The sequence below is a fragment of the Silene latifolia genome, chromosome Y, assembly GCF_048544455.1.
Source record: "Silene latifolia isolate original U9 population chromosome Y, ASM4854445v1, whole genome shotgun sequence".
NCBI lineage: Eukaryota > Viridiplantae > Streptophyta > Magnoliopsida > Caryophyllales > Caryophyllaceae > Silene > Silene latifolia.
Window position 1 is genome coordinate 226547149 of NC_133538.1, and position 16892 is coordinate 226564040.

Here is a 16892-nt window from a genome sequence, read left to right on the forward strand (position 1 = left end):
TTGCAGAATAAAATAGTTTCGACTGTTGGGCACTCGATCGAGTAGTCAGGGCACTCGATCGAGTAGAAAGTACTCGATCGAGTACCTTGGGTACTCGATCGAGTGTCCGGTTTTACGGGGAGTTTTCTCGGGTTTTGTTAATTACGCGATTAAGGTATTTAAACCAATTCGTCTTTGTTCTAAATCACTTTTTACAAAACCTAAAACCTGTTTAAGAGAGAAAGCAACTTGTCTTCTTCCTAATCGCGTTCTTGACAATTCCGGAGTTCGACAGTCAGTTTGCATCGTAGTTCGTGTCGTTGGATTCCTTGCGTCGAGGGTAAGCTTCTAATATAATTTATATAATGTTTTGCTAGGTTTGGTCAAACCCTAATTTGGGATTTAGGGGTTTTGTGGATAGTAAGTAATTGGTAGTCTTTATGTGTTATATGTTAGGAGGAGAATTCATAGAAGAGGCGTTTTGAGACAAATCGTAGATACCGTCTGCGTGTTGTGCTTTCCGTGGATTTCCTACTCAGTATTAGTCCCATAATGGGATATTGGTGATGTGCTATAGTTAGTTGCTTGATATGATGATTGTGTTTGTAATGGTGTTTGTGGTTGTGTTGTTGATGGTTCTCGAGATGCGTTCTCGGCTGAGTGGGGTCACTTGCGGGAGTGATCTCACGCCCTAGTTTCGCCCTTCGTGGAACCCGCCACGAAAGGGGATGTGCACATTAATGGACGGGGTTATCGCTCGTACGATGAGCGGGGCTTAGGTGGGAACGCAGTGCGGTCCCCCACGCGGGGCTGGTCCAAAGGACGATCGGTATTGAGATGATGGGAGTTGGTGGTGTTGTGTGTGTGATTCAGATTCGGTTGTCTGTTTGTCTTATTGTTGTTATCTGTATTGATTGTGTGATTAGTCTTGACCCCGGTGTTGTTTTGTAAAACTGCGGTGATCCATTCGGGGATGGTGAGAGATATTGAACAGTATAGAGATGATCTTTGGGATAGGCGGGATGGCCACGACATGACGATAGAGTCTTCCGCTGTAGTTTAGTTTTATTTACATTTCAGTTGAGAACAGGTAGTTTGGAATAATGTATTGTACTTTCAGTTTGGTTTCGAGGATTGTACTTATTCATTAAACTACTTATAATAAATGTTGTTTCTGTTTTGTCTATTTGATTATCATGCCTCGGGCAACCGAGATGGTGATGTCTTCATACCTGAGTGGTCCTGGTAAGGCACTCGGAGTATGGGGTGTTACAAATGGTATCGGAGCGACGATCCCGAAACCCGTAACCAATGAACTTAATGAACATAGGGAGTCAATTAAAATGAACCCGGGGTAAAAGTTGTAGGAGCTAGTGCAAAGGCTTGGGAGACGTTCTAAAGTCGCAGGGGTCGCCCTACAACTTTGAACCGGTCACATGGGGGAAATGTGTGTTGAGTCATGTGTGTGCTAAGTAACTTGCGTGACAATGTGATGGAATGTGTGATTTGATTGTTGGATGTTGAAGGAGAAGTTGAGAATGTGAAAGAAAGGTAATATATATATGTAGACGTGATGATGGAATAACATGTTGGATGTTTACAATGTGGCTTTAATAGCATGATGAATTGATCTTGTTGATAGTATAATAGATGCGTAGCATATGTATTATGATACCATATGATTTTATAAAGGTAGCATGTTAGTATACGACGTAATATGCGGGTAGCTCTTACGTATTGGGGTACTTGATCGAGTAAGGCCGACTCGATCGGGTAGGTTTTTGGCGATTTTGAGTCCGAATCGAGTTTTGGGGCACTCGATCGAGTAACTAGGGGTACTCGATCGAGTAGAAAAATCACTCGATCGAGTAGCCTAGATACTCGATCGAGTGGGTTAGAGATCGAAGGTCCGTTTGGTTCGGAGTTTGGGTACTCGATCGAGTACATGGGGGCACTCGATCGAGTAGCCCGTTACTCGATCGAGTGGGTTTGGATACTCGATCGAGTAGGTCCTATGCGGCGCGTTTCGTGTTTTGAGGTTTAGTACGCGTGTTTATGTTTATCCCTTTCTTATATAGCTTCAAGATGCCGCCCAAGAGAAATGCTTTGTACGCGAGAGCTGAGGTTATGACTACGGATGACATCGTCAAGATGTTAGAGCACCAGGACGCTCTTCGAGACCCCAAAGAGAGTGAATGAGGACAAGGATAAGAGTAAGGAGAAGGAGGTTGACCATGCTAAAGTCAGCCTCTATATTGCGAGGTTTAACCCGAAGGAGTACAAGGGAGTTGAGGAGCCTAACCATCTTGATAGTTGGTGAGGGAGATGGAGAACATCTTGGATTTAGTTCGGCTGTCTGATGAGATGAGAGTGGATCAGCCGCATTCTATCCGAGGGAGGCACGGTGGCAAATGGTGGGATTCGGTGAAAGTGAGTGCCAAGGAGATATATACCAACCAGGGGTTACCTGCTATACCTTGGGAGGAGTTTCGTAGGGCCGTGAGGAAGGAGTTCGTACCAGAACATGTGAGGAGTAAGTTGAGGGAGGAGTTCGATAAGTTTAAGATGACGGTGAGATGTCTCGTGTGGCCGAGTACTACGAGCGGTTCAATGAGAAATCCAGATATCTTTGAGGACATGGGTTTGAGTGAGGAGAATCTCGCTTTGAGGTTTGAGAGAGGGCTAACCACGAAAATTATGGATAAGTTACCCGTGGGAGTCCTTGCGATGTGAAGGAAGCATATGAGAGGGTGGGAGAGAGCGAGAGGCTAGTGGAGATGGCTCAGGAGAGGTCGGGTGGAGAAAAGAGGAAGTCTGAGAGCAAGGGTGGTGGCCAGTCTAATTTCAAGAAAGGCAACCACAATCAATCTAAGGGATTTTCTTCCGGGTCCGGGTTTAGTCTTTGGGACTTCCTTTGGGCGAGGTCGTGGGAGTGTGAGCAACGGGGGGAGTGACTGCTTTGGTTGTGGTGGCGTAGGCCACAAGAGACATGAGTGCACGAGCGCACGGATCTTTTCGGAGACTCGCACAGAGCTTTGCGAGCAAATGGACAGGGATCATGGCCAAACCGGGAGGTCGAGCTACCAGAGTGGAGGCAACCGCAACGGCGGTAATTCTTATGCGAAGACACCGATGAACAACAACAACAATCAAGGGTCGGGTGCTAAGCGACCGCATCGCTAATCTTGTCCGGGAGGTGGGCGGAAGACCAGTGGCAAGTTGTTCATGATGGACAAGAAGGCAGCTGAGGAGGATGCGCACGTTATCACCGGTACATTCCTTGTTAATGGTATTCCTACGTTCGTTTTGTTTGATTCGGGGGCTTCTCAATCGTTTGTGTCTTCGAGTCATGTAAAACAGTTGGGTTTGAGAGTATATGAGTCTGTTAGGGAGCAAGTTTTCATACCTTCGGGTGAGTCCGTATCGTGTGGGAGGTTGTTTAGAGATGTATCTTTGATAGTTGGGCAAGTCGATTTCACTGTAGACTTGCTAGAGTTTCCTTTTAATGGTTTTGAGATGATAGTTGGGATGGATTGGTTAGGAAAGTATAAGGCTAAGATAGACCATCATCAAAGAGAGTGTCCCTTAGAGGTCCTAAGGGTGTAAGTGTGTCTTATCGTGGGTTTCTAGTCAAACCCAAAGTTAAGTTGATTGCAAATTGTCACTTTGAAGTCGTATATGAGGAAGGGATGTCCTCTGATTTTGTGCCATGTGAGAGATGACCGGATAGAGAGCCCTACGATTGACGAGATACCGTAGTGGAGAGTATGCGAGATGTTTTTCCGAGAGGAGATTCCTGGGTTGCCACCGAAGAGGGAGATAGATTTCACCGTTGAGTTGAAGCCAGGGACGGGGCCAATCTCTAAGGCACCGTACCGTATGGGTCCTAAGGAGATGGAGGAGCTTAGGAAGCAGTTGGATGATTTGATAGAGAAGGGATACATTAGACCAAGTGTATCGCCTTGGGAGCACCATTCTTTTCGTGAAGAAGAAGGATGGAACTTTGAGGTTATGCATAGACTACGGGAGTGAACCGTGTGACGATAAAGAACAAGTATCCTTTGCCAAGGATAGATGACCTGTTTGATCGGTTGAGTGGTGCAACAGTCTTTTCTAAGATTGATTTGAGGTCGGGGTACCATCAGGTGAAGATTAGAGATGTGGACATACCGAAGACAGCTTTCACGTCGAGGTATGGCCATTATGAGTATGTGGTGATGCCATTTGGGTTGTCTAATGCGCCGGCGGTGTTTATGGATTTGATGAATAGGATCTTGAGACGTTCTTGGATCGATTCGTAGTAGTGTTTATCGATGACATCTTAGTCTACTCTAAGACTAAGGAGGAGCATGAGGAGCATCTGAGGATCGTGTTGCAGACTTTGAGGGATCATGAGTTGTATGCTAAGCTGTCCAAGTGTGAGTTCTGGTTGGAGAAAGTTGCTTTTCTGGGGCATGTAATCTCTAAAGATGGGGTAGCCGTGGGATCCGGCGAAGATTGAAGCAAAGTGACAAAGTGGGAAGCACCAAGAATGTTCTTTGAGGTGAGGAGTTTCTTGGGTTTAGCCGGATACTACAAAGGTTCGTGAAGGATTTCTCCAAGATAGCTAGACCGATGACGGCATTGATGAGGAAAGAGAACAGGTTTCATTGGGATGAGAGTTGTGAGACGGCGTTCCAAACCATAAAGGAGCGTTTGACCACACTCCTGTCTTGGCATTACTGAAGGAGCGAGAATTTCGAGGTGTATACGGATGCCTCGAAGAATGGGTTGGGATGTGTGTTGATGCAGAATGGTAAAGTGATCGCCTATGCTTCTAGGCAGTTGAAGCCTTATGAGGAGAACTACCCTACTCATGACCTGGAGTTGGGTGCAGTGGTGTTTGCTCTCAAGATTTGGAGGCACTACCTTTATGGAGCAATCTTTAAGGTATTTTCTGATCACAAGAGTCTCAAGTACATCTTCACGCAGAAGGAGTTGAACATGAGACAGAGGAGGTGGATGGAGCTGATTGGTGATTACGACATGGAAATCATCTACCATGAAGGAAAGGCCAACGTTGTTGCTGATGCTTTGAGTAGAAAGAGTGTACATTCCTTGTGTACAGCTCTATCTTTGATGAGGCTGAGGGATGAGGTAGCGAGCTTTGGGATTCATATGATGCAGAAAGGGGATGCTATGGGTGATATGACAGTACACATGGAGTTTTATGATGATATTCGAGGTAAACAGGCTTTGGATCCTAAGATAGTGGAGTGGAGAGCTGGGGTAGAGAAAGGGACAGTGTCCCGGTTTTCCATTCATACAGACGGTAGCTTGAGGTTTGATGGTAGGTGGTGTGTTCCTAATGACGAGGAGTTGAAAAAGACAATCATGACAGAAGCGCATTGCACACCATATTCAGTTCATCCGGGTGGAGACAAGCTTTACAAAGATTTGAAGAAAACGTTTTGGTGGCCTGGATGAAGAAGGAGACAAATTTAGTTTGTGTCCCGTTGTTTGACATGCCAGAGAGTTAAAGGGGAACAGAGAAGACCACAAGGTAAGGTTCAGTCTTTGGAGGTGCCTGAGTGGAAGTGGGAATCCATTTCCATGGATTTCATTGTGGGTTTACCTAAGAGTCAACAAGGTAACAATATGATTTGGGTGATAGTGGATCGGTTGACCAAGTCAGCTCACTTTGTTCCAATGAAAGATACATGGACTAAGGCACAATTGGCTATGGCCTATCGAAAGAACGTGCTTAAGTTACATGGAGTCCCTAAGGACATAGTGTCTGACAGAGATGCGAGGTTTATATCAAGGTTTTGGAAGGAGTTGCAGGAATCGTTGGGAACAGACTTTGAAGATGAGTACGACATTTCATCCTGCGACAGATGGGCAGACGAGAGAACAATCAAGACTCTTGAGGATATGTTGCGAGCTTGTGTGATGGATTTTGGTGGTAGGTGGGAGCAGAGGTTGGACTTAATAGAGTTTTCTTACAACAACAAATATCACACCCGGTATTGGTATGGCACCGTTTGAGGCTTTGTATGGGAGGAGATGTAGGAGTCCGATCTGTTGGGACGATAGTCTTTGAGGCAAAGGTTTTAGGACCAGAGATGGTACATGAGATGGTGGAACAGATTAAGATGATCGGGAACGGATGAGAAACCCGGGATCGACAGAAGAGTTATGCAGATCTACATCGTCGGGACATAGAGTTTCAGGTTGGGGATAAGGTTCTTCTGAAGGTGTCTCCTATGCGAGGAGTTATGAGGTTTGGGAAGAAAGGCAAGCTAAGTCAGAAGTTTATAGGGCCTTATGAGATCTTAGAGCGAGTTGGGGAAGTGGCTTATCGTTTGGCTTTACCGGCTGCTTTGGAGAGAGTGCATAATGTGTTTCATGTATCGCAGCTGCGGAAGTATGTGAGTGACCCGTCACATGTGTTGGAGGCAGAGAGCTTAGAGCTGGATGAGTCTTTATCATACCTTGAGATGCCTAAGCAGATCCTAGACCGAAAAGTTAGAAAGACCAGGAGTGGTGAGACAGTTTTACTTAAGATCCTTTGGTCTAACCATGAGACTGAGGAAGCTACATGGGAGGCGGAGGATATCATGAAAGAGCGTTACCCTTTCCTTTTTGATCAGGTATGTATGGTTACGGGGACGTAACCTTGTTTCTTTTAGGGGGGTAGGAGATGATCGCGAGAGTTTTTAAGAGTTTTTACACCCCTTTTATATGTTGTGTCGGTATGTTTGTCGGGATAAGTTGGGTTGGTTAGTAGCATGTTTTACGTTGTGTTTATTTTGACCTTCGAGTCGGGAAGCTTATGGGAGTACCTTTGTTTAGTAGTGGTTTGAACTTCGGGGACGAAGTTCCTTTTAAAGAGGGAAGACTGTAATACTCCGTATTTATATGTCTTGGGGTACTCTATCGAGTAGCCCTTACTCTGTCGAGTAAGGGTATGTTGCGAAATAAAATAGTTTCGACTGTTGGGCACTCGATCGAGTAGTCAGGGCACTCGATCGAGTAGGGGGGTACTCGATCGAGTACCTTGGGTACTCGATCGAGTGTCCGGTTTTACGGGGGAGTTTTCTCGGGTTTTGTTAATTACGCGATTAAGGTATTTAAACCAATTCGTCTTTGTTCTAAATCACTTTTTACAAAACCTAAAACCTGTTTAAGAGAGAAAGCAACTTGTCTTCTTCCTAATCGCGTTCTTGACAATTCCCGGAGTTCAGACAGTCAGTTTGCATCGTAGTTCGTGTCGTTGGATTCCTTGCGTCGAGGGTAAGCTTCTAATATAATTTATATAATGTTTTGCTAGGTTTGGTCAAACCCTAATTTGGGATTTAGGGGTTTTGTGGATAGTAAGTAATTGGTAGTCTTTATGTGTTATATGTTAGGAGGAGAATTCATAGAAGAGGCATTTTGAGACAACTGTAGATACCGTCTGCGTGTTGTGCTTTCCAGGTAGGATTTCCTACTCAGTATTAGTCCCATAATGGGATATTGGTGATGTGCTGTAGTTAGTTGCTTGATATGATGATTGTGTTTGTAATGGTGTTTGTGGTTGTGTTGTTGATGGTTCTCGAGATGCGTTCTCGGCTGAGTGGGGTCACTTGCGGGAGTGATCTCACGCCCTAGTTTCGCCCTTCGTGGAACCCGCCACGAAAGGGGATGTGCACATTAATGGACAGGGTTATCGCTCGTACGATGAGCGGGGCTTAGGTGGGAACGGCTGCGGTCCCCCATCGCGGCGGCTGGTCCGTGGACCATCGGTATTGAGATGATGGGAGTTGGTGGTGTTGTGTGTGTGACATTCAATGTCTGTTTGTCTTATTGTTGTTATCTGTATTGATTGTGTGATTAGTCTTGACCCCGTGTTGTTTTGTAAAACTGCGGTGATCCATTCGGGGATGGTGAGCGAGATATTGAACAATATAGAGATGATACTGGGATAGCTGGGATGGCCACGACATGACGATAGAGTCTTCCGCTGTAGTTTAGTTTTATTTACATTTCAGTTGAGAACAGGTAGTTTGGAATAATGTATTGTACTTTCAGTTTGGTTTCGAGGATTGTACTTATTCATTAAACTACTTATAATAAATGTTGTTTCTGTTTTGTCTATTTGATTATCATGCCTCGGGCAACCGAGATGGTGATGTCTTCATACCTGAGTGGTCCTGGTAAGGCACTCGGAGTATGGGGGTGTTACAATAAGCAAGCCAAGTACAAAAAATTAGAACTGAAATATGAGCTATTAGACTTGGAAAAGTATAAATTAAGTATACTCTTACAAGTTGTTAAGACGGTTAGACAAGTGACTGAAAATGGTCGTTGATCAAATCCTTCTTTAAAGTAGGCACAAGACTGGTTAAAGCTCTCCTTGACTATAATGGAGAGCAACCAAGTGTTTACTAAAAGAGAAAGAAAAGAATCAAGACAGGTGACTCTACAAACTCGGATTAGATCTACAAACAACGCTAGAATTAAAAAAAGATGATTTACCCCAATTAAAAGAGTTAGCGTAAACCAGTCAGAAATCAACCCAAGCAGACTCATGATATTTCCGTACATCTTTAGTGGCAGCGACGGTAAGGTTGGGGCCGCAGAACGATCGGAACCATAGCAAGAGCAAGGAACGAAGAAAAAGACGAACTCCGGCATCGACACAGTCGATGGAAATGCCAACAGTCCACATCCCACAAAAAAAGAAAGACCTTTAATGGAGAAGTAGAGCACCAGATCCATGGTGAAACACCAAAAGACGGATTCGGAAAAAAGACAACTAAGATCTCACCATGAATTTCCTCAAATGATTGAAAATTATGAGATCTGAAAGGCTTGACAATGATATTAATTGAACAAAAGAAACTGGGCAGTGAAGAACTTTGTGCATAATAAACAATTTTAGAATTATTGTGTGCTAAATCAAAAGGGATTGGAAACCAAAGGAGAGAACGGGCCTTATGATTTGTTTGTTGTTTCCAACCCTTTGATTTTCTTTTTTTTCAGAATTTTCATTATTTGAGAGAAAAGTCTCTCACTAGTTTCTCTCTCATTTCTTTTTTTGATCATAGTTATTTACTGGGTTTGTTTATTTCCTATTTCAAGACCATAATTACCAAATTGCCCTTATTTAACTCCTCCCGTATAAATAGGAGGAAGTAGTGTAGAATAAGGCTCTGTTTGGCAAAACTACCTGAAAAGGTAGCTGAAACCTGAAAAGGTAGCTGAAAACTAAAAAGCTAACTTAAACCAGAAAAGCTAACTGACAAGGTAGCTGAAAATTAGGAGCTGATAAGGTAACTGATTATATAAAAATGTGTTTGACAAACTAGCTGAAAAGGTAGCTGATTTTGGTAAAATGACGTAAAAGGATATGAAAATTATTTAATATTATAGAATAAAGGGGTACAAAATGGAAAATAAGTCATTTCAAGTACCTGATTTCTCAAATGCTACCTGAGGTAGTATTTCATTTCAGGTACCTTATTTGACCAAATAAGCTATTTGCCAAACACTTGCAAAAAAATCAGGTAACTGAAATTTTGGTCAAATAAGCTACTTTGGTCAAATAAGCTACCTGAAGTGTCATGCCAAACGGAGCCTAAGGGGAGCCCTATTTTTCAGTTTTATTTAGGGTTTTTAGAATAATTTTCCCTTAAAAATTACTCTCTAATTAGTATAAGAGTAGATTATTAAGTGTTCAAGTTTCAATCTTTACATATTGTAAGACTGGATCTACCATTTATATGCACTTTTCTCTTAAGTTTTGGTATTAATTATTCTCCCTTCTCTTCTTATGATTATTTAGATTGTTGTTATGTTTTAATTAGTTTAATGATCTTTAATTAGTCAAAGTCTTAGTCTTTATTGTTCTCACCATATTTAGTGTTATTGTTATGTTTTTTTAGTGTAGTTTACTTTAAAGTTTTAGTCTTTATTGAATTCACTATATTTAATGTTATGATTAGTTTAGTGGCAATATTTTTAATGTTAATTTAAGTATGATTAGTGAGTAGTATTTTCATTAGGATTCGATTAACCCCCGACATGTGTAATTTACTTGACTAAATCCCAGTTTAATTAGTTGTTGGAGTATTGGTTAGAGATGATTGGAGGATTTGACTTGTTATAGTCTTATTTGTGGTTGGTGATTGACTTTTGACCCTTGACCATTGGTGAGAATCAATTAGGTTGGGAGTGAGACCACCTCATTTATACTAGTTGTCGACCTAGGTTGAACCCGAGAGGGAGAACCAAGTGAAGGAGCCTTCAATCTTGAGTTTGAAATCGACCCTCGAGAGAGGGAATGAGAGGAATTGGAAACCAACGCGAGTTTAATAACCTTGACCAATACTCGGGTATTTGGGTATTGAATTAGAGAGTTCGAGTCACGGACCCGGGAGGGAGGTGAATCGGGGGATACTAGTGTCCTATTATGAGCACGAAAGAGTTAGTAGGCGAATTAGATGCGTTTTCCCCCTTACACTTCACCTTAACGACTAATTAACGGGATTTATCATAGTAAATAAGCATGTCAGCTGACAAAATCGGATCCTAGGCCTTTATTTATTGTTTAGACCATTGATATTTCTATTACTTGCTTTCTTACTTTAGTTGCCTTAGTTAGTTATTAATTTAGTTAATTAGTTTAAAATCAATCCTATTCTTGATTCGCGTAGCTAACTCGTAATTTAAGACAAACTAGTACTTGACCTTGAGATTCGACTTCAACTACCCTACTACATTAGTTGAGTAAATTTGTTTGAGTAGGGAATTGCGACAAACCCTACTATCAATAGTCTCACAGATGCTTTCACAATCATCAAATTTCCATTTTAGAAGTTTAATTTTGGCAACTAATCTTCCTATTTGATATTAAATTTTCAAAAGAATTTCTTTATATTTTTCATAGAAAAATGGTAAGGAAAAATGGTTAATTAACAGTTTTATTATTTCTATCTATCATTACAAACAAACCTATTAAGCTTACTGAAAACAAAAATTGGTTGAAATTCCTAATATCAAAACATAACTACTGAATATTCGAAAATAAGAAATGCCATCAAAACTGTCATCTCAGAAAGCATTACTTCACCAAAAAATTTGGAAGACAAAAATACAAGGGATTTGCTAAATCCAACACACAAATTTACTACATCCAACACATTTTTTCACCGATTTTACCCTTCTCATTGCTTACACCCAAATGGAGAGACAAATTAAAAAAAAACCCTAAACTAAGTATTAGAGAATATTATATTGAGGATATTAGTATTAAGAAAATGAGTAAATTATCAATAACTAACTTTTAAAATACACTTTTTAAAATTTACCCCCTTTTAGGAAAAAGTTTAAAAATTACACTCAGAATAACGCAAAAATTTAAAAATTGCTCCCAGACCCCTATTTTTACATTTTTATGACAAAAATGTCCCTAAGTTTTTATTCTCATATAACGAATATGATGGTGGATTTTGGGTGGAGGATTGTGGTGGTTTACCGTGAAGTCTTTGGTGGTAGAAAGGTGGGTAGAGTTGTAATGGAGGTTGATAAACATATGAGAAATAAAAAAAATGAGGGGCATTTTTGTCATAAAAATGCAAAAATATAGGTTAGGGAGCAATTTTTAAATTTTGTAATATTTTGGGTGTAATTTTTAAACTTTTTTTTTAAAGGGAGTAAATTTTAAAAAGTGTACTGTAAAAGGGGGTTATTGATAATTTACTCTAGGAAAATACAGTATATATTTTCCTGATACTAATATCCTCAATATAATAGGGGGTTGCTAAACGTCGCCCCTAACAAATTACTATTTTGCCCTTTGCTACTTTATACACCCTCACTCATTTATTTTCATTTCCGTGTTCAAACTAATTCTGCTTCAAAACCCGCTTCAAAAAAACAAGAAATTCAAATCCGCTTGAAAAATAACAACAAAAATCGAAAAAAAAAGGCAGAAAAACGGGAAGAACGAAAACAACAAGAACAAATCCGGTTGAAGAACAACAACAATAACAACCAATTCATCAACAACAACAACAACCAATTCAACAAATAAGGTATGTTTGCTTTTTTTTATTTTTGCAATCTTTTTAATTTTGTTAAATTAGTGTAGATTAGTTTATAGGGTGACTTAGGATAGGTAATGTGACGAGATTAGAGCCAAATTTGTATAGATCTACGAGATTAGAGGCAAATAAATGACGATTTGTACCCGGAAATAAAATCGAAAAAAAAAATGGGATTTGGCCCCAACGTGTGATTTACACGAAATGGGCTTGGCGAAATCGTGTGGTTTGCGTGAAAAAAGCCTGGCAGAAACGTGTGGGTTACACGTTCGGGCTTGGGCAGAAACGTGTTTTCCACATGTTCGTGCCTGGGCTATTTCTTGTATCACACACATTTCAGGCAATTTTTTTTTTTCGAAAAAACGTATAATTTTTTTTTCTTCAAAAAAAAAGTTTATTCAATTAGTTGAATTAGTTTTTTTCTTCAAAAAAACATTATGTTAAATATTCTTTAATTGAATTAGTTTGATGTCATTAATTTACTTATTTATTCAATTAGTTTTACGTATTTTCGTATAATTATATTCATTATGTTAAATTATTTTCGTACTTAGGTAATTGTTAATTATTATGACAATAAAATAACGTATAAAAAAACAGTGACTGATTAAAAGCAACAGTGAGTGATAAAAAAACAACGAAATTAAATAGTTGATACGATTAATAATCAATTGTTCTCCAATTACATATATATTACTTCAGATTCGTTTCCATTACCAAAAGGGTTGTGCAACAGACCCGAATAAACATAAGCCATCCAAAGAGTGAGTCTTTCAGTATTAATGTCTACATAATGAGCAATGTCATCATCGCGAAGTGACGACCATCGACTATGTATTGGAGGCATGGCACAGTTATCATTGACGCGTAATCGCACAAAATGATTACCTGTAAAAAGAACCCATAGAATACCATACGGAGCACGAACGCCGGGAGCAGCTCGTAAAGGAAGATAGGTTGAAGAACCAGCCCATATGTGTGTTCCATCTAGTGTATATGACATAGTCACGCAACATATGGTCCAGTTGAACAACGTAGAAAACCAAATAAATCCAAACCTTACATCCAATTTTGTTTTAGACATCCTTTATGTTTAGCCCATTTGATCCGTCTACAAGCATTTCGCTGACCATAATAAACTTTGGTATAAACATTGTGTTTTAGCTCTTCTAAAAGTAGGTTTCGCATCTCGATGTAATTTCTAGAATTTCCTGTTTTAGCATGCGACAATAAACGAAACCCACAATGACCATCCCCATCAGGGTCAAAAGCAACCAAAAATCAATCTTTTCCCGGGATCGGCATAAACTCCTCATATACGAAACCCTCAATGTGGGATATAGGGTCAAAATTGAGCGTAAGGGGAGCTCCGTCACCTACATTGAAAAACAATTTTATTTTTTAATCAATTAAACAATTAAAATAATTAAGAATTAAAACAATTGAAAAACATACCTCCATCGGTAGTTGTTGTCGTACTAGGGTGACTACGTCTAGCATGTTCGACACCAGATTTATTACGGGTATTTGACTTCCTCGGATGACCAGGGCATGTTTCTGCTTTTTCAGGTTCTTCAACAACCTCGTCCTCTGGATACAGCTTACTGAATAGTGTCTCAATAACATCTCTTTAGACAGAAACGTGAGATTTTTGAACTTTATTGAAAAGTTCCTCCATGACATCATTAGGGCTAGAACGATGATGACTAGATTCCATGTAAGCTAACCTTGACCAGAAACCATGTATATCACTTGGATTAATTTTTCTACCTTCAGCGACCGCTGCAAGTAACTTATAAGCACACAACAACTTATGATTGGTCCATATTGTGCAACCACAATACTCCTCCAAGTAACAACCCAAATCAGTCCCACGATTATATTCCACTTGCATTGCTTCAATTGCGGTCGCCGAAACTCGTCCACCCAACATTGAAAATATATTCCCATAATACAAGTTACTGGCAACTCTCTTGCTTATAGAGTCTTCCAAAGTCTTTCTAATCTCGATATGTTGCCCGTGCATCATAACATCAGCCCGTTTTCACAAGCTGACAGAAGTAAGTTTAGCTGAACCTAACCACATCTTTAATTGAACATGCACCGACTCAACTCTAGACGTAGTTGTGTTACCAAAATGAAGCACCAAATTAGTAAAACATTTGCCAAACATATGTATTTTATGCCACCATATCAACTCAAGATAACTGATAAGTGCAGGATGACTACAATATTTCTTTTTTAGCTCATTCCACTCCAAGTTACGTTCATCAAATGTTTTAGCTTTAATAACTTTTTTCCAAGCGCCGTGTGCTACCGCTTTCCCAAAATTACCATTCTTTTCCAAGATTGTTGCTTTGGCCTCAACTGCATTGTAAATGTGAAATAGGCACAGAAAATGATAGGACGTGCGAAATACTTCAGGGAGTGCAGAAATTAGACCACGCATCAGTGACAAAGACCGTTGGTTTGCGTGAAATAAGCCTGGCAGAAACGTGTGGGTTACACGTTCGGGCCTGGGCAGAAACGTGTTTTCCACATGTTCGTGCCTGGGCTATTTCGTATATCACACACGTTTCAGCCAAATTTTTTGTTTTTTTTTCGAAAAAACGTATAGTTTTTTATTTTTTCAAAAAAAAGTTTATTCAATTAGTTGAATTAGTTTTTTTCTTCAAAAAAACATTATGTTAAATATGTTTTAATTGAATTAGTTTGATGTCATTAATTTACGTATTTATTCAATTAGTTTTACGTATTTTCGTATAATTATATTCATTATGTTAAATTATTTTCGTAGTTAGTTAATTGTTAATTATTTAATTAGTAATACAATTACGGGTATTTTGCAGATGTCTAATCCCGATAAACGCAAAAATAAACTACATGCTTCAAATCGTCGAAAAACGGTAACGGTGAAGGTGGGGTCTACTACTATTGGGTTGAGAGAGATATCTATGCCTGAGGAGTCGGAAGATTTATATGCCGGGGAGTCTCAGGTGTTCCAGAGGGAACTTGAGGAGGAGGCACAGAATTATCAGGGGTCGGAAAATGAGGGGCCGGTAAATGAGGACGCGGGTAATGAGGAGGCTGATAATGTGGAGGTTAGTTCTGCTTTACGTGTCAGGTGGGGCGAGAAAGGTAGGTTTGAAGTCTATGCCGAGGGTTCTAGTAGTTCTATTCCGGAGCCGTGAAGGAAAGTAAAGGCAAGGGGGAAAGATACTAGTTGGATTTTGACAGGTCCAGCACCGGGAGGTCCTTTAGTACCGAATGTGATTCCGAGTTTTGCCGGACATGTAGCTCATGTTTTGTGGAGTTAGCCTGAGGCGGATCATAATTTGCTGACTAAGTATACTAGAGAGCGATCATTAGCCGAGCTTCGTAAGTGGAATTTGTCGGAAGCGGTCCGACGGATAGTTGAGGATTCGGAACTTGGTCACTTGCCCGGCATCATGCATAAATAGTTGAACATGCCTTTGATCTGTGCTTTTGTTTAGAGGTGGTAGCCCAACACCAACAATTTTCACATGCCTTCGGGTGATATGACGATATATTGCTTTATGATGTTGCGGAGATTTTGGATTCAGATTGACGGAGATCCTTGTAGTATTCCTGAGGATGATATGGCACATCCTTTGCTTGGCGTGTCGGAGTTGTTGGGTATGATAGAGGGGGAGTTGGGAGCGCATTGGGGACCAGAGAAGGATGCAAAGATCTATAAAGGTAATTTGATCTTAAACAAAGCATTGAAGAAGTTGGTGCAGGGGGATATGCGCGGGGTGAGGTCTGAGGCTCAGGGTTACTTGATGATGTTGCTAAGTTCGACGTTGTTTGTTGATAAATCGAGTGATAGGGTCCGGGCAAACACATTCCCGAGCTAAGGGATGTTGGTAGTATTAGTGGGTATGCTTGGGGTGCCGGAACATTGGCTTATTTATACAAGCAGTTGGGTATTGCGACGAGGGCTGATTTTAAGGGTTTGTGCGGTTGTTTGACCTTGTTGTAGACTTGGATCTTTGAGTACTTCCTCCCTTTTAGGCCGATGGCTATGTTGGAGAGCACACCCGGGGCTCCGAGGGCGACAATTTGGTCTACTAGTGGGATACCTAAGGCTGAGTCGCACAGAGCTCTTGTCTCCTATCGAGAGCAGCTTGGAGACCGTACCCAACCCTCCTGAGACCGAGCATCCTCGCAGTCTTTTCCATGGGTTGTTGAGATTTATTGACATTGTTGAGCCATATCAGCCAGATCGTTGTCTTCGACAATTTCGCTATATGCAGAGCATTCCGACCCCCATGGTAAGACCTGATAAGGCCTACCGTCTAGTTACGTCGAAAGCCTATGATATGCAGTTTGATGGTTCGTATCTGGACTACACTTGGACTCATTGGTCAATGCACAAGGCACATCTCGACAGATTGACTTTACCCGCTCACCCACCTCATGCTTATGCGAAAGGGTATATCGAGTGGTTTGTTTCACACTCGCATCCTTATGTGATGAACGTTCCTCGCGATGCTGATCAGATGCCCGCTTCTAGGTCCTACTTTCCGACTACGGTACGACTACCGTTAACTATATTTTTCCATATTTTAATAATATGTCTAAGTGTTAATGCCCGCTTTATATTTTAATAATATGTCTTAAGTGTTAATGCCCGCTTTATTTTGTTTTATTTTTTTTTAGGTGGGAGAGTTGCTTATTCAGAGGTTCTCACAGTTCGACGATGTCGAAGACCCTGCACTTACCGGCGAATTTAGGCAGTTTATGAGGACTGTCCATCCCCAGATGCGCGCATATACTGGTAGACCCCCCGTTGCTGAGGGGAGTAGGGAGAGAGGCCGGCGG